The following is a 19,667-nucleotide window of genomic DNA, read 5'->3' as shown; positions in this document are numbered from 1 at the left end:
TTTTATATTTAACTGTGTATATATATATTTAACTGTATATATATATATTTAACTGTATGTATATATATATATATATATATATATATATTTATGACTAAATCTACCTTAGCTAATTATTTGACATTGCATAGTATGTCATTTCTAACTATTTCTTTTATCTGTAAGTAGCCTCAGGTACACAGCTCCATATTGCTACAGAGACTTGAAACTAAATATTAACTTCAAAAATTATGGCTATGCCCTGCATTAGCCATTTTATGATTTCTCTGTTAATTCTCACAGCCTTACAAGGTAAATGTTATTACTTTATAATTACTCAGGGCAAAAAACTTAGTAAAGGCCAAACTGATAGATGGCAGAAGAAATATTCCAAACCAGCTCTGCTTCTAAAACCTATGCTGTTTACCTGAATCCAATACAGCAAAATCAATATTATAAGAAATACTATGTTCTTCAAAGTGTGATCATTTTTTTCCTTAGGGTTCTCAAATAATGTTAAATGACATTAAGTATTGATCCTAAATGTATCTTCTACAGCAGATATAATTTTATTTATTTAAAAAAAAAATTTTAATGTTTATTTTTGACAGAGAGAGAGACAGAACATGAGCATGGGAGGGGCAGAGATAGGGAGACACAGCATCTGAAGCAGGCTCCAGGCTCCAAGCTGTCAGCACAGAGTCCCACATGGGGCTCGAACTCATGAACTGTGAGATCATGCCCTGAGCCAAAGTCGGACGCTTAACCGACCGAGTCACCCAAGCATCCTTATAGCAGATACAATTTTAAAGTTATAACCATAGACTACAGAAAATTTGAATAATTAGCAGAAACTGAACATGTACTGTTCAAACTCTTAAAAGTTTTATATTTCAATAATCATGAAAAATATAAAGTAAAATTCATTTGCTTCATAATGCAACAAGTGGGTAAAAATTAAACATTCTTCTAACACACTGAGAGTGGGAAAAAGCCATAGAGATGATCTAGCCCAGTCTCTTAAGTTTACAAATGAAGGTATGAAACTTACAGGCCACAGAACTAACCAATGAAAGAGGTAGGACTAGAGCCCAGGTGACCTGACTCCTAGCACAACGCCCACTTCTATTCTTCATACCATCATATAATTCTCAGGAAAGACTATGTAAACTCCTCACTATTTTTGGGAGATGACCCAAATAGATAAAATCATGAATGAAAATGGAATTATTACAACCAATCCCTCAGAGATACAAACAATTATCAGGGAATACTATGAAAAATTATATGCCAACAAATTGGACAACCTGGAAGAAATGGACAAATTCCTAAACATCCACAAGCTTCCAAAACTCAATCAGGAGGAAATAGAAAGCTTGAACAGACCCATAACCAGTGAAGAAATTGAATCGGTTATCAAAAATCTCCCAACAAATAAGAGTCCAGGACCAGATGGCTTCCCAGGCGAGTTCTACCAGACGTTTAAAGCAGAGATAATACCTATCCTTCTCAAGCTATTCCAAGAAATAGAAAGGGAAGGAAAACTTCCAGACTCATTCTATGAAGCCAGTATTACTTTGATTCCTAAACCAGACAAGACCCAGTAAAAAAAAGAGAACTACAGGCCAATATCCCTGATGAATATGGATGCAAAAATTCTCAATAAGATACTAGCAAATCGAATTCAACAGCATATAAAAAGAATTATTCATCATGATCAAGTGGGATTCATTCCTGGGATGCAGGGCTGGTTCAACATTCACAAATCAATCAACGTGATACATCACATTAATAACAGAAAAGAGAAGAACCATATGATCCTGTCAATCAATGCAGAAAAGGCCTTCGACAAAATCCAGCACCCTTTCTTAATAAAAACCCTTGAGAAAGTCGGGATAGAAGGAACATACTTAAAGATCATAAGAGCCATTTATGAAAAGCCCACAGCTAACATCATCCTCAATGGGGAAAAACTGAGAGCTTTTTCCCTGAGATCAGGAACACGACAGGGATGCCCACTCTCACCACTGTTGTTTAACATAGTATTGGAAGTGCTAGCATCAGCAATCAGACAACAAAAGGAAATCAAAGGCATCAAAATGGGCAAAGATGAAGTCAAGCTTTCGCTTTTTGCAGATGACATGATATTATACATGGAAAATCCGATAGACTCCACCAAAGTCTGCTAGAACTGATAACATGAATTCAGCAAAGTTGCAGGATACAAAATCAATGTACAGAAATCAGTTGCATTCTTATACACTAACAATGAAGCAACAGAAAGACAAATAAAGAAACTGATCCCATTCACAATTGCACCAAGAAGCATAAAATACCTAGGGATAAATCTAACCAAAGATGTAAAAGATCTGTATGCTGAAAACTATAGAAAGCTTATGAAGGTAGTTGAAGAAGATATAGAGAAATGGAAAGACATTCCCTGCTCATGGGTTGGAAGAATAAATATTGTCAAAATGTCAATACTACCCAAAGCTATCTACACATTCAATGCAATCCCAATCAAAATTGCACCAGCATTCTTCTCAAAGCTAGAACAAGCAATCCTAAAATTCATATGGAACCACAAAAGGCCCCGAATAGCCAAAGTAATTTTGAAGAAGAAGACCAAAGTAGGAGGCATCACAATCCCAGACTTTAGCCTCTACTACAAAGCTGTAATCATCAAGACAGCATGGTATTGGCACAAAAACAGACACATAGACCAATGGAATAGAATAGAAACCCCAGAACTAGACCCACAAACGTATGGCCAACTCATCTTTGACAAAGCAGGAAAGAACATCCAATGGAAAAAAGACAGTCTCTTTAACAAATGGTGCTGGGAGAACTGGACAGCAACATGCAGAAGATTGAAACTAGACCACTTTCTCACACCATTCACAAAAATAAACTCAAAATGGATAAAGGACCTGAATGTGAGACAGGAAACCATCAAAACACTAGAGGAGAAAGCAGGAAACGACCTCTCTAACCTCAGCCGTAGCAATTTCTTACTTGACACATCCCCAAAGGCAAGGGAATTAAAAGTAAAAATGAATTACTGGGACCTTATGAAGATAAAAAGCTTCTGCACAGCAAAGGAAACCACCAACAAAACTAAAAGGCAACCAACGGAATGGGAAAACATATTTGCAAATGACATATCGGACAAAGGGCTAGTATCCAAAATCTATAAAGAGCTCACCAAACTCCACACCCGAAAAACAAATCACCCAGTGAAGAAATGGGCAGAAAACATGAAGAGACACTTCTCTAAAGAAGACATCTGGATGGCCAACAGGCACATGAAAAGATGCTCAACGTCGCTCCTCATCAGGGAAATACAAATCAAAACCACACTCAGCTATCACCTCACGCCAGTCAGAGTGGCCAAAATGAACAAATCAGGAGACTATAGATGCTGGAGAGGATGTGGAGAAACGGGAACCCTCTTGCACTGTTGGCGGGAATGCAAATTGGTGCAGCCACTCTGGAAAGCAGTGTGGAGGTTCCTCAGAAAATTAAAAATAGACCTACCCTATGACCCAGCAATAGCACTGCTAGGAATTTATCCAAGGGATACAGGAGTACTGATGCATAGGGGCACTTGTACCCCAATGTTTATAGCAGCACTCTCAACAATAGCCAAATTATGGAAAGAGCCTAAATGTCCATCAGCTGATGAATGGATAAAGAAATTGTGGTTTATATACACAATGGAGTACTACGTAGCAATGAGAAAGAATGAAATATGGCCCTTTTAGCAACGTGGATGGAACTGGAGAGTGTGATGCTAAGTGAAATAAGCCATACAGAGAACGACAGATACCATATATTTTCACTCTTATATGGATCCTGAGAAACTTAACAGAAACCCATGGAGGAGGGGAAGGAAAAAAAAAAAGGAGAGAGAGATTAGAGTAGGAGAGAGCCAAAGCATAAGAGACTCTTAAAAACTGAGAACAAACTGAGGATTGATGGGGAGTGGGAGGGAGGGGAGGGTGGGTGGTGGGTATCGAGGAGGGCACCTTTTGGGATGAGCACTGGGTGTTGTATGGAAATCAATTTGACAATAAATTTCATATATTGAAAAAAAAAATAAACATTGTAATGAATTAAAAAAAAATAAAAAAGGGGCGCCTGGGTGGCACAGTCGGTTAAGCGTCCGACTTCAGCCAGGTCACGATCTCGCGGTCCGTGAGTTCGAGCCCCGCGTCAGGCTCTGGGCTGATGGCTCGGAGCCTGGAGCCTGTTTCCGATTCTGTGTCTCCCTCTCTCTCTGCCCCTCCCCTGTTCATGCTCTGTCTCTCTCTGTCCCAAAAATAAATAAAAACGTTGAAAAAAAAAATTTTTTTTTTAATTAAAAAAAAAAAAAATTTTGTTGATGTTTATTCTTGAGAGAGAGAGAGAGAGACAGAGAGAGAGCATGAGTGGGGGAGGGGCAGAGAGAGAGGGAGACACAGAATCGCAAGTAGGCTCCAGGCTCTGAGGTGTCAGCACACAGCTTGACATAGGGCTCAAACTCACAAACCACAAGATCATGACCCAAGCCAAAGTCAGACGCTTAACCGACTGAGCCGCCAGGCACCCCACCCTTCATTATTTTCTATACAAAACTATAAAAACTGACTTTCCAGTAGGTGAGTAAATTCAGTTTAATCAGAAATGGCACTGAATTTCTCTGTTGTAACATGATAATAACCTTGTCTTCATAGTCTTCACTGATGTGTGTTAGCCCTCTGGTATGCAGATGATTTTTATATTTGAACCAGCATTGTTCTCAATGGGAAAAATTAGTCCAAATTGCCTAATCGACCATCACTATATGGGCACCTCTCGATTCCTCTTACCTGTAAAATGAGGACAATAATGACAACTTCCTCAAATATTTATTAAGAGATCAGAGTGCCTGTTACACTTGAACAAGTGTTCAAGAAGTTTTGGCTTTGAGGACAATAATGACAACTTCCTCAAATATTTATTAAGAGATCAGAGTGCCTGTTACACTTGAACAAGTGTTCAAGAAGTTTTGGCTATGGTTTTGAGCTCCCTACCGCTAATCCAAAACAGGGCTCAGTTAGGAAGCATTTTGTCATCTTCCCTGCCTAGTATCCATTTTCCTCTAACACCTCAAAATCCTTTGACCAACTCCTCCTCCACTACTGAGTAATCTTGACAAAGCTAGCAGTCAGTCAAACTGCGATGTCCTCCTCTGACCAAGGATGGGCAACTAACCAAAGGTCGCCCAGGCTGCCTCTCAACTGGTAAATGTGAACCTGGAGTGGAAAATAATGAAGGTGAGCCATACAAACAGCAGGTAGCACCTTGAACAGGCCATCCATGAGTTTCTGCAAACTAGCTATCCAGAGCTACTCCAATTTCTTATCCAGACACTAGTTATTTCACGTTTCTGAGTGCTGTCCAATATCCTTACAATAAACCTATGTTCTCTTCAGTTAACCAGGGTCCATGTTTGTTGCTTGAAACTAAAATACCCTAATTGATAGGTCTCCCTTTCAAAGGTTTTCTACTCATCTTTATAACTTAATCTTTCTTTCAACCAGAAAAAAATGAAAAAAGCGTCTTGACATTACTCAGAAAAGTTACAAAATGTTTCTTTTATCTATTACAATTAATGAATCATTATTTTGTAACTTCTCTCTGTGCTTGTTCTTTGTTGCCTCTCAACTCTATTCCTGCCCTTCCATTTTTCTCCTCTTATTCCAGGGGGCTAGAAGCCTATAGACACTACCTTTCTCACACTCCCTTGATAGCTGGCTCTCAATTAAGTTCTGTCACTGGGAAATACTGGTGAAAATTAGATGGTAAAAGAAAAGAAACCATTTTTTTGTTTGTTTCCTTCTCTTTCTGGTTCCTGCGGCAGCAGCAACAATATTCCAGGAAGCTCAGCAAGTTTAATCATGGACCCTGGCTCCAGGAGTAGCAGCAGCACCAGCACAAGCACCGGCAACATCAGCGACTACAGGCTCTGGCATCTTTTGAGGTGAGTCCAGCATCCTCCACAAGACTAGCGCCTTTCTACATCATTACAAGCACAGGCTCCTGGGCTCCAAGGGTAGCAGTGGTACCCCAGCAATCTTAGCATCATAGTATTTATTGGCTCTGCTTACCACCATTTTCAGTTGTTCTCTCCCAGCCCTAGGAGGGGTAGTGACTTCCTGCAGTTGCTGATCTGGCAAATTCATCATCCACTTGTTCCTTCCCCAGCCCTACCACTACTCTTGGTAATTAATTCTCTATATTAAGTTGCCTTTGCATGAAACATCTCGAGTGGCTTTTGTTTTCCTAATTATACAACTTCCAGTGGCATAGGCTTCTTTTTCTATTTCTCCATCTTTGGGTTTCTTTTATCTACTCTTCCTCCTTCTCATCCATCCACTCTGCTTCTCTATCCTCTCTCTCTCTTTCCTTTTTACTTTCTTCCTGACCTATTTCTCAAGTATACCAACAATATCTATGTCATTGTTTACTATAACGACACTCAGGGCAAAGGAGGTTGGAACATTTTCAATTTAATTAATCAGCAGTTCAAGTGCAAAAACAATAATTTCCTCAGAACTATAACTCTTTGCTAATATCCAATTTTTATTATAATTACAATTGTCAATACCCAGAAAACATTTTCTGTACGACTTGAGTGGTAACATCATCTTAGCCCAAAATACTCAAGGCAAGTGGAAAATTCTAATCCAAATGGAAATTATAATTTGTAGCTTTAGATGATATTTCATATTTCAATTCAAATGTTTCATTATCCCATAATAAGCAAGAAAAGTCTAGTACATGCTTTAGAAGACAGCAATAAAACAATGTCGAGATATTTTAACTCATTTGAAAAGTTGCAAAAACGTTTATTCACTTGGGATCACAAACCAAATTCCACATCTGTTTAGAACTGAACTCTTGGTTGAGACAGAAACTTGTGACCTCCCTGCCCCACTCTAAACACTCCTCATCGCCACCTCTACCCCATCATACCGCTCGACCCATCTCCTTAAATTACCATTTTATTTAGTATAAAACCAAATTCTCTGCCGTGTCATAAAAGTCTTTGTCTAATCTACTTCCTATCTACTGGTCCATCCTCAACTTATCTACTTTCCTTATTCAACGCAGAAATAAGGAAAATAACCAATGGTCACAGAACAATTCATTCCAAACTCATCATACATAAACACACACATGCACGACACACACACAAATACGCGTGCATGCACAAAGTCCCTTTCAGTTCTTGGGCGAGATCCTCCTGTAGAACCTATGTTCCAAACATACTTTCTTGTCTCCTGCTCTCCCTCTTCTTCTATAGAAATGGCTGGAATCAAAGACAATCATGTCTTCCCTCAGCAAATAATAGGCGGAAAGTGAGTTGATGCTTAATACAAAATTGAAGGTGGAGCCTGCATGGGATTGGCGAGGAATACATTAACAGAGAGTGGATACTGGAGACTCAAGCTATCCATTCTTTCTCCTGTATGCCAAAGAGTAAACCATCTCTTACGTACTTCCTCCATCTCTCCCTCCCTCCCTCTCTCTCTCTCTCTCTCTCCCTCTCTCACACACACACACAGACACACACACGCACACGCACACAAATATGCACACACAAACACATAGACACCCCACATCCCCATTACTGGCTACGCCAAAATGATTAATTCAGGTTTACCCTCAGGGTCAGCTTTTAATGTGTTTCTAATACAGGGATTTCTAGGGAAGATGGTGGAGTAGAAAGATCTTGGACTCACCTCATTCTACAGATATACCTAGATAACACCCACATCAGTGTATATAACCCAGAAAACAACCTGAAGACTGGCAATACAGACTCTCCACAGCTAAAGGAGAAGAGGCCTCATCGAAGAGGGTAGGAAGAGCACAGACAAAGTCCGGGGTCAAACAGACCCATGGGACTGTCTGCAGGAGCGAGGGCCACCGTAGGCAGAGAGGGAAGAGGAGCAGACCCCACACCAGGCACCCAAGGCACAGGGGACCACACTGAGAAGATAAATCCGCTTAACATTTGGCTTTGAAAACCAGAGGGGCCTAATTTCAACAAGTTCATAGGATCAGTGGGTCTTAACACCTGAAACTTTGAAAATCAGCAGGCTCAACTCTGAGAGAGCCAGAGAGGAGGGGAAACTGAGTCCCCACCCTTAGAGAGACAGCACAATAAACAGCTAGGATATGGTATAGAAGCAGCAGTTTTAAAAACACCTTAAATTTACAGAAAGGAGATTTATTTATTAATCTCAGAGCATGTGCTGGAGGGGCAGGAATTTGGGGGGAGACTTCGCCAAGAACAAAAGAGCTGGCAGGGGCCATTTCCCTGTCCTGCCCATCAGCCAACTTACATGGACACATGCAGGAAGGAGCACAACACAAACACTTTCCACATAACTTGTTAACAGCACGTTTCTGCAGATCCACCTGGCCTGGACTTGGCAGGAGTTTTCCTGGGGAAACTGAGGTCCCCTCCCACAGTGAACTAACATAGACCTTGCTGGCACATCAAGCCAAGCCCCCAAGCAAACCCACCGCCTCCACCACACCCTTGGCAGGAGTCCACCTAGGTGGTGCCACAAGCCTGGCAGCATACAAGCAGCCCCAGCAGGGGTCAGTATCCTTCCAAAGTGACTCCTTTCCCAAGGAGAGAAGAAGATAACCACACACACCAACCCAACTGCAACCCCAGCAATGGGCTGAGGGCAGACATCTGGTCTGACTGCAGGTCCCGCCCACCAACAAAAGCTTCTCAGAGGACAACATAGGGAAAGCATCTGGGAGTTCAGTGCAACAACACTCTGGCAAATGCCTGCTCTAAGTCAGCTCAAGTGAAAGGTGGCCCCGGACTACCCTACTAACAACACAGGGACCAAACCCTGACTGTAACAGGCTGAGGGCCATTACAGATGACTGGACTGAAGGCAAACATGGCTCAACCACAACAGTCGGGTGCACACAGCACATGGGAGACACCCCCAAAGTGCCAGGTTCTGGCAAACAGGGGCATTGCACTACAGGGCACTACAGGACCTCTTCTTCACTTGGCCACTAGTTTCAAAAGCAGGAGACATAGCTAACTTTCTGAACACATACAAACAGACACAGACAGTTTGACAGAATGGGAGACAGAGGAATATGTCCTAAATGAGAGAACAGGGCAAAATCACAGCAAGAAAGCTAAATGAAATGGAAATAAGTAATATGCCTAATAAAGAATTTTAAATAATGGTCATAACAATACTCACTAGACTGGACAAAAGAGTGGAGGACCTCAGGGAGACCATCAAGAAAGAGATAGAAAACATTAAAAAAAAAAAAACAGAGATGAAGAACTCAGTAACTGAAATTAAAAATACACTAGAGGGAATAAATGGTAGATTAGGGGAGGCAGAAGAATGGATCAGCGACCCGGGGGACACAGTGATAGAAAGCAATCAAGCTGAACAGGAGAAAGAAAAAAGGAATAATAAAAAATGAAAATAGATTAAGGACATTCAGTGACACCATTAAACATAGTAACATTTGTATAACAGAGATCCCAGATAGAAAAGAGAGAGAAAAGGGGACAGAAAATATATTTGAAGAAATAATAGCTGAAAACTTCCCAAATCTGAGGGAGGAAGCAGACATGCAGATGCAGGAGGTACAGAAAGCCCCCAACAAAATCGACCCAAGAAGGTCCACATCAAGACACATAGCAATAAAAATGGCAAAAAGTAATGATAAAGAGAACTTTAAAAGCAGCAAAACAAAAGAAAACAGTTATTAAAAAAAAAAAAAAAAAGGAAACCCAATAAGGCTATCAGCTCATTTTTCAGCAGAAACTTTGCAGGCCAGAAGAGAATAGCATCACGTATTTAATGTGCTGAGAGAAAAAATCCTGCAACCAAGAATACTCTATGTAGTGAGGCTATCATTCAGAATAGAAGGAGAGATAAAGAGTTTCACAAACAAAAGCTAAAGGGATCATGACCACTACACCAGCCCTATAAGAAATGTTAAAGAGGACTCTAAGTGGAGAGGAAAGACCATAAGCAAGAGTAAGAAAAGTGGGAAGCACAAGAGCAGTAAAATTAAGTGTATCTATAAAAAAACAGTAAAAGATTCACAGAATAAAAGGATGTGAAGTATGACACCACCACATACCTAAAACCAAGTGGGGAATTAAAAAATTAGTGTTTTTAGAATGGGTTCAAACTTAAGCAACCATCAAATTCATATAGACTGCTATACGCACAAGATGTTATATATAAACCTAATGGTAACCACAAATCAAAAAATAACAGATATGCAAAAAATAAAGCGAAAGGAATCCACGTATATCACCAAAGAAAGCCAGCAAATCCTGAGGGAAGAGAGCAAGAGAAGAAATTAAGAGAGAACTACAAAAACACCATAAAACAAGAAACAAAATAGAAATAAGTACATACCTATCAATAATTACAATGAATGTAAATGGAATAAATGCTCCAATCAAAAGACATAGGGTGACGGAATGGATAAAAAAAAGCAAGACTCACCTGTATCTGCCTACAAGAGACTCATTCCAGATCTATAAACACCTGCAAGTTCAAAGTGAGGGGATGGTGAAACATTTATCATGCAAACAGATGTCAAAATAAAGCCAGAGTAGCAATACTCCAATATAAACAAACTAAACTTTAAAACAAAGTCTGTTACTAGAAACAAAGGACAATATATCACCATAAAGTAGACAGTCTAATAAGGAGATATAACAATTGTAAATATTTATGCACCCAGCCCCCAAAAGCAGCTAACAACAAACATAAAGGAAGTAATCATTAGTAACACAATAGTAGGAGGGGGCTTTTACACCCCACTTACATCAATGGATAGAACATCCAGACAGAAAATCAACAAGGAAACAGTTGCTTTGAATGACACATTGGACTAGGTGGATTTAACAGACATATTCAGAACATTTAATCCTGAAACAGAATACACATTCTTTTCAAGTGCACATGAAACATTCTCCAGAACAGATTATACACGTTAGACCACAAAACAAGTCTCAACAAATTCAAAAAGATTGAAGTCATACAATGCATCTTTTTCAACCACAATGCTATGAAGCTGCAAATTAGCCACAACAAAAAATCTGGAAAGACCACAAACCCACAGAGGTTAAATAACAAGCTACTAAACCAAGAAATCAAAGAGGAAATCAAAAAATACATGGAGACAAATGAAAATGAAACACAAAGGTCCAAAATCTTCGGGATGCAGCAAAAGCTATTCTAAAAGGAAAGCTTAAAGCAATACAAGCCTAACTCAAGAAGCAAGAAAAATCTCAAGTAAACAACCTAACCTCACACTTAAAGGAGCTAGAAAAAGACCAAAACCCAAAAACAGCATAAGGAAGAAAATAATAAAGATTAGAGCAGAAATAAGTGAAATAGAAACAAACAAATAAACAGAGCAGAACACACCAATGAAACAGGAGCTGGTTCTTTCAGATCAACAAAATTGATAAATCTCTAACCAAACTCATCAAAGAGAGAGAGAGAGGACTCAAATAAGCAAACACAGAAATGAAAGAGGAAGAAGAGCCTACACCACAGAAATACAACCAATTATGAGAGGACATTATGAAAAATTATATGCCAACAACTTGGACAACCTGATATTTGGTAGATAAAAACACTACCAAAAAGAGAGAGAGAGAGAACTACAGGCCAATATCTCCAATGAACATAGATACAAAAATCCTCAAAAAAATTAGCAAACCGAATATAACAATACATTAAAAAAATCATTCACCACAGATGAGTGGGGTTTATTTCTGGGATGCAAGGGTCAATCATTATTTGCAAATCAATCAACATGATCTATCACATCAACAAGAGAAATGATAAAAACCATACGATCATTTCAGTAGATGCAGAAAAAGCATCTGACAAAGTACAATATCCGTTCATGATAAAAACCCTCAACAAAGCATGTTTAGATAAAAGCCCTCAACAAAGCATGTTTAGAGGGAACATAACCTCAACATAATAAAGGCCATATATACAAAATCCACAGTTAACATCATACTCACTGGTGAAAAACTGAGTGCTTTTACCCTAAGATCAGGAAGAAGACAAGGATGTCCATTCTCACCACTTGCATTAAACATAATAATAGAAGTCCTAGTCATAGCAATCAGATAACAAAATAAATAAATAATAATAATAATAATAATAATAATAATAAAGGTATCCAAACTGGTAAGAAAGAAGTAAAATATTCACTATTTGCAGATGACATGATATTACATATAGAAAACCCTAAAGATTCCACCAAAAAAACTACTAAAAATGATAAATGAATTCAGTAAGGACACAGGATGTAAAATCGATGTACAGAAATACATTTCATTTCTATACAGTAATAATGAAGCAGCAGACAGAGAAATTCGAAAACAATCCCATTTACAATTTCACCAAAAATAATAAAATACATAGGAATAACTTAACCAAAGAGGTGAAAGATCTGTACTCTGAAAACTGTAAAACACTGATGAAAGAAATTGAAGAAGACACAAATGGAAAGATATTCCATGTTCATGGATTGAAAGAGCAAATATTGATAACATACTACCCACAGCAATCTACACATTTAATGCAATCCTTATCAAAATACCAACAGCATTTTTTACAGAACTAGAACATATCATACAAAATTTGTATGGAACCATAAAAGACCCTGAATAGTCAAAGCAATCTTGAAAAAGAAGAACAAAACTGAAGTAGCACAATCCCAGATCTCAGGATATACTATAAAGCTGTAGTAATAAAGACAGTATGGTACAGGCACAAAAACAGACACCTAAGTCAAGAGAACACAATAGAGAGCCCAGAAATAAACCCAGCACTATATGGTCAATTCTCCCCCACTGAAGGCAAGAATATGCAATGGGCAAAGAGAGCAAAGACAAATGATGTCTCTTCCAACAAATGATGTTGGGGGGCGCCTGGGTGGCTTAGTCGGTTAAGCGTCCAACTCTTGATCTCAGCTTAGGTCTTGATCTCAGGGTAGTGAGTTCAAGCCCCCACACTGGATTCCACATTGTGTGTGAAGCCTGTTGGGAAAACTGGACAGCTATGTGCAAAAGAATGAAACTGGACCACATTCTTATACCATACACAAAATAAACTCAAAATGAAATAGAGACCTAAACATGAGACCTGAAACCATAAAAACACTAGAAGAGAGCCCAGGCAGTAATTTCTCTGTGCCAGCCACAGCACCATTTTTCTACATATGTCCCCTGAGGCAAAGGAAACAAAAGCAAAAATAAACTATTGGGACTACATCAAAATAAAAATCTTATGAACAGCAAAGGAAACAGTTAACAAACCTAAAAGATATCCTAGTGAATGGGAGAAGATATCTGCAAATGGCATATCCAATAGGGGGTCAGTATCCAAGATATATAATGAACTTATACAACTCAACACCCATAAAACAAATAGTCCAATTAAAAATGGGCAGAATACATGAACAGATATTGTTCCAAAGAAGACATACAGATGGCCAAAAGACACATGAAAAGATGCTCAACATCACTAATCATCAGGGAAATGCAAATCAAAACCACAATGAGAGATCACCTCACACTTGTCAGAATGGCTAAAATCAAAAACACAAGAAACAAGCACTGGTGAAAACATGGAGATAAAGGAACCTTCATGCACTGTTGGTAAGAATGCAAACTGGTGTTAGCCACTGTGGAAAACATCATGGAAGTTCCTCAAAAAACTAAAAATGGAACAATCATATGATCCAGTAATTCCATCATTAGGCATTTACCCAAAGAACACAAAAACACTAATTTGAAAAGATGTATCACCTCTGAGCTTACTGCAATATTATTTACAATAGCCAAGATATGAGAGCAACTCAAGTGTTGCAAGAGAAGAATGGATGAAGAAGTTGTGGTATATATACACAATGGAATATTATTCAGCCATATAGAGAATGAAATGTATCCATTTGCAATAACATGGGTTACCTAGAGGGTATAATGCTAAGTGATATATAAGTCAAAGAAAGACAAATGATTTCACTTATATGTGAGATCTCAGAAACAAAACAAAGGAACAAAGAGAAAAGAGACAAAATAACAGACTCTTGGAGAACAAACCTTTGTGCACCGTTGGTGGGAATTCAAATTGGTATAGCTACCTTGGAAAATAGTATGGACGTTCCTCAAAAAGATAGAAAAATAGAAATACCATATGATCCAACAGATCCACTATTATTTACCCAGGGAAAACAAAAACCCTAACTTGAAAAGATACATGCACCCTATGTATGTTGTAGCATCATTTACAATAGCCAAGACATGGAAGCAACCTAAGTGTCCATCAACAGGCAAATGGATAAGGAAAATGTTTACACACACACACACACACACACACACACACACACACACACACTGGAATATAACACAGCCATAAAAAGGGATGAGATCAGCCATTTGAGACAGAATGGATGGATCTAGAGTATATTATGTTAAGTGAAATAAGTCAGACTGAGAAAGACAAATACCATATGATTCCACTCATAAATGAAACCTAAAAAAATAAACAAAAAGCAGAATCACAGCTGTAAATACAGAGGGTAAACCGAAGGTTTCCAGGGTATAGGAAGTATGAGATTGGGCAAAATGGGTGAAAGGGAAAGGGAGATACAGGTTTCCAGTTATGGAATGAGTAAGTCATGGGAATAAAAATGCAGGGCATAAGGAATACAGTCAATGACACTGTAATAGTGATGTAATGGGACAGAAGGTAGCACTGCTTGTGATGAACATAGCATAATGTATAAACTTGTCAAATCACTAAGTTGCACACCTGAAAATGTAACATTGTGTATCAACTGTACTAATAAAAAAAAAAAACACTAATTTTGATGACCACTGAGTAATGTACAGAGTTGTCGAATCATTGTTATATACCTGAAACTAATACCACATTGTATATTAATTATACTGGAGTTAAAAGTTAAAAAATAAAGTATTTCTAATGCAGGCATGCCTCTTTTTCATGGTAGTTCTATTTTTAATTGTGGGGGAAACCTCCATACTGTTCTCCATGGTGGCTGCACCAATTTACATACCGACCAACAGTGCACAAGGGTTCTTTTTTCTTCATCTCCTCACCAATGCTTATTTCTTTTTATTTCAGCCCTTCTGACAGGTGTGAGGTCGTATCTCATTGTGGTTTTGATTTGCACTTCTCTGATGATGAATGATGTAGAGCATCTCTTTATGTACCTGTTACCCAGATGTATGTCTTCTTTACAATAATGTTCATTCAGATATTCAGGCATACCTCTTTTTTATTGCACTTCACTTTACTGCACTTCACAGATACTGCATTTTTTTTATGGATTTAAAGTTGGTGACAACCCGCATCCAGCAATTCTATCAGTGCCATTTTTCCAACATCATTTACTCACTTCGTGTGTCTGTGTTACATTTTGGAAGTCTCACAGTATTTCAAACTTTTTAACTCCTATCATAGTTGTTATGGTGATCTGTAATCAGTGATCTTTGATGTTGCCATTGTAATTGTTTTGAGGCATCACAAACCACACCCGTATGAGACAGTGAACTTGATCAATAAATGGTGTATATACTCTGACTACTCCACCAACCAGCTGTACCCCGGGCTCACTCCCTCTCCTCGGGCCTCCCTACTCCCTGAGACACAATAATATTAAATTAGTCTATTTAATAACCCTACAAAGGCCTCTACTATTCAAATGAAAGTTATACGTCTCTCGGTTTAAATTAAAAGCTGGAAATGATTAAGCTTAGTGAAAGGAAGACATGTCAAAAAAGCCGAGATCAGCCAAAAACTAGGCTTCGTGTGCCAGTTAGCCAAATCGTGAATGCAAAGGAAAAGTTCTTGAGGGAAGTGAAAAGTGCTGCTCCAGGGAACACAAAGATGATAAGAAAGTGAAACAACTTTATTGCTGATCTGGAGAAAGCTTCAGTGGTCTTGATAGAAGATGAAACCAGCCACAACATTCCCTGAAGCCAAAGCCTAACCCAGGGCAAGGACCTAACTCTCTTCAATTTTATGAAGGCAGAGAGAGGTGAGGAAGCTGCAGGAGAAAAGTCTGAAGCTTGCAGAGGTTGGTTCATGAGGTTTAAGGAAAGCAGACATCTGCATAACAGGAAAGTGCAAGGTGAGGCAGCAGGTGCTGATGTAGAAGCTACAAGTCATCGAGAAGATCCAGCTAAACAATTAATGAAAGTGGCTATGCTGAACAACATATTTTTGGGATGAAACAGCCTTTTGTTGAAAGAAGATGCCATCTAGGACTGTTAGAGCTAGAGAAGAGAAGTCAATGCCTGGCTTCAAAGCTTCAAATGACAAGCTGACTCTCTTGTTAAGGACTAACACAGCTGGTGATTGTAAGTTGAAGCCAAAGTTGATTTACCATTCAGAAAATCCTAGGTCCATTAAGAATCATACTAAATCTTGTATAAATGGAACAAGAAAAACCGGATGAGAGTACATCTGTTGACAATATGGTTTACTATCCATTTTAAGCTCACTTTTGAGACCTAATGTTAAGGGGGGGAAAAAGAGTCCTTTCAAACATTACTCATTGACAATGTACTCAGTCACCCAAGAGCTGTGATGGCAATGTACAAGATTAACGTCATTTTCACGCCTGCAACCACAACATCCATTCTGCAGCCCATGGATCAAGGAATAATTTGGACACTCAAGTCTTTTTAAGAAATACATTTTATAAGTCTATAGCTGCCATAAATAGGGATTCCTCTGATGGATATAAACAAGGTAAATCGAAAACCCTCTGGAACGGATTCACCATTCTAGATGCCATTAAAAACCTTCATGATTTGTGGGAAGAGGTCAAAATATCAACATTAACAGGAGCTTGGAAGAAGTTGATTCCAGCTCTCATGGATGACTTTGAAGGGTTGAAGGCTTCAGCGGAGAAAGTAACTGCAGATGTGGAAATAGCAAGAGAACTAGAATTAGAAGTGGAGCCTGAAGACGGGACTGAATTGCTGCAGTCTCGTGATAAACTTGAATGAACGAGAAACTGCTTCTTCTGAATGAGCAAACAAATCAGTTTCTTGAGAAGGAATCTACTTCTAGTGAAGATGTGGGTAAGACTGTTGAAATGACAACAAAAGATTTAGAATGTTACATAAACTCAGCTGATAAAGCAATGGCAGGTGTACAAGGATTGACTCCAATTTTGCAAGAGGTACTACTACTATGGGTAAAATGCTATCAACCAGCATCCCGGGCTACAAAGAAATCATTTATGAAAGCCAGAGCCAATCAATGTGGCAAACCTCACTGTTGACTTATTTTAAGAAATTGCCACAGTCATCCCTCCCCTACCGTCAGCAACCACTACCCTGACCAGTCAGCAGCCATCAACACAGAGGCAAAATCCTCTATCAGCAAAAAACTGCAACTCACTGGAAATTTAGATGATGGTTAACATTTTTTACCAATATGGTATTCTTTAATTCAGATATATACCATTTTTTATAGACATAATGCTACCACACACTTAATAAACCACAGTGTAGTGCAAACATGACTTTTATATGCACTGGGAAACCAAAAAAATTCATTTGACTTACGTTATTTTAATATTCACTTTATTGCAGTGTCTGGAATGGAACCCACAACATCTCTGAGGTACGCCTGTACTAATCTAAAGCTCCCCGACATTGTACCCCTTCATATCTTTAAACAAGGTATCCTTAATTCATTCCTTCATTAATTCATTACTAAGCATCTACTATGTGTCACGCACTGTGCTAACCTCAAAAAGGAGTCGAATTCTACATCACACACAATTTCTGCCCTCAGTATCCACATAAACATAACTTATTAATAACTGGCTTAACCTATAAATAAATATCTATTATGGTTATAACTTTATTATTAGCCATTTGGAAATCTTTAAGTTATTCTTTATTTGCCATTTGTGAAAATACAAATGATTGATTATTCTTTTCCCAATGTGCTAGAGATTAGAGCGAGAAGATTAAAGAGTAGGAGATGCCTAAAGTCATTTGCAAATGGGGAACATGTACCAAATGGGAGAACTAGGAGGGATACAAGATAGGTTCCACCAAACTCACAGTTTTACTATGGCCCAGCCCTCTTAATAATCATCATACTTGGGCAGATAAATAGAAACTGTATTGTCATTGGGAACATTGTCTTAGGCCACAAGAATCACAACATCTCTGGTTCACAAGACTAAAGTTTTGTTTGTTTTCTATTTTACTGAGGCTATTACAAAGATGCTATGTCCTCAGAGGATTTGTTAATCAAGCTTATCAGTCTACTCCATAGAAACTTAAGAAAAATATTGGTGAAATTTAATTATAATGTAAACCTAGTGTTCCTCAACCTTTCTCTTAAGTAGATGCAGTAAAACTCTTATCAACATTTTAATGTTATCCAGGTCCAAATGAATGTATAGTCTGAAGGAATCCCCTATCAACCAACCAAAAGCAACTTGAAGAACAATTTAAGAAAAAATCTATAACAGAATAGAGAAAAAATAGTTTACTAAATGATATTGGTGATTTTTTTTTCTTTAGGAAGAAACTATGTACATTTAGAAAAATACCTTGATAACCTACTTCAGAGCAGAAGGAGAACTCCAAGGGAACAGACTGAATGGCAACAGTTAAGAAAACATAGTTACCCTGATATGTATAAAAATTAACAGAAATTGGAGAGTGAAAAGGAAATGGAAGAGAAAAGAAAGGGTGAGCTAAAAGAAAGTAGGATAACAACATGTCACTGAGTTGGAATCCACTGGGCAGAAACGCTCAGAGACTTTTCAAGAATGGGAATGTTTAATTCTATTTTGACTTATCCACTGTATGTAAACCTCTTCACCATTATCCCTAAATCTCCAAAGAAATGCTAAGAACACAGCTGCCTGGTGATAGTCAAATTTTAAAATCCAGGAAATAGGGCTGTGTCTCACATTCAGCTTCACACTAGGGCAGAGAAAAAAGCAAAACATACAGCAAAAATCAATAGTGAAGGGGTGCCTGGGTGGCTCAGTCAGTTAAGCGTCTGACTTTAGCTCAGGTCATGATCTCATGGTTCGTGAGTTTTGCCCCGCATCGGGCTCAGAGCCTGGAGCCTGATTCAGATTCTGTGTCTCCCTCTCCCTCTGCCACTCCCCTGCTTGCACTCTGTCTCTCTCTCTCTCTCTCTCTCTCAAAAATAAACATTAAAAAAAAATTTTTTTAATCAATAGTGGAACATTGAACTGTTTTGTTGTAATTGCAATGACAGTATTAAAAATTAGAACAGAGGATGGGGCGCCTGGGTGGCTCAGTCGGTTAAGTGTCTGACTTCGGCTCAGGTCATGATCTCACGGTTCGTGAGTTCGAGCTCCGCATCGAGCTCTGTGCTGACAGCTCAGAGCTTGGATGGAGTCTGCTTTGGATTCTGTGTCTCCCTCTGTCTCTGCTCCTCCCCCACTCATGTTGTGTCTCTCAAAAATAAATGAACATTAAAAAAAAAAAAAATTAGAACAGAGGAGAAAACTCATTTAATTGAATATGCCTGGCATGTGACAAGTGGTGAAGTAGATAGTTGAGAAAATATATTCATGGA

General features: G+C 38.6%; 1 protein-coding gene and 1 pseudogene across 33 annotated transcripts in view; one reads left to right on the top strand and one right to left on the bottom strand.

Annotated features, from left to right (window-relative positions):
- Positions 1-19,667, bottom strand: part of RIMS2 (regulating synaptic membrane exocytosis 2) — a 604,627-nt gene that overhangs the window by 559,266 nt on the left and 25,694 nt on the right. The gene's annotated exons all lie outside the window — the stretch shown is intronic.
- Positions 5,901-18,361, top strand: LOC122496124 (annotated as a pseudogene).

The sequence above is a fragment of the Prionailurus bengalensis genome, chromosome F2 (assembly GCF_016509475.1).
Source record: "Prionailurus bengalensis isolate Pbe53 chromosome F2, Fcat_Pben_1.1_paternal_pri, whole genome shotgun sequence".
Classification (NCBI taxonomy): domain Eukaryota; kingdom Metazoa; phylum Chordata; class Mammalia; order Carnivora; family Felidae; genus Prionailurus; species Prionailurus bengalensis.
Note: the sequence above shows the minus strand (reverse complement) of the source record. Positions and strands in the feature narration are given on the sequence as shown.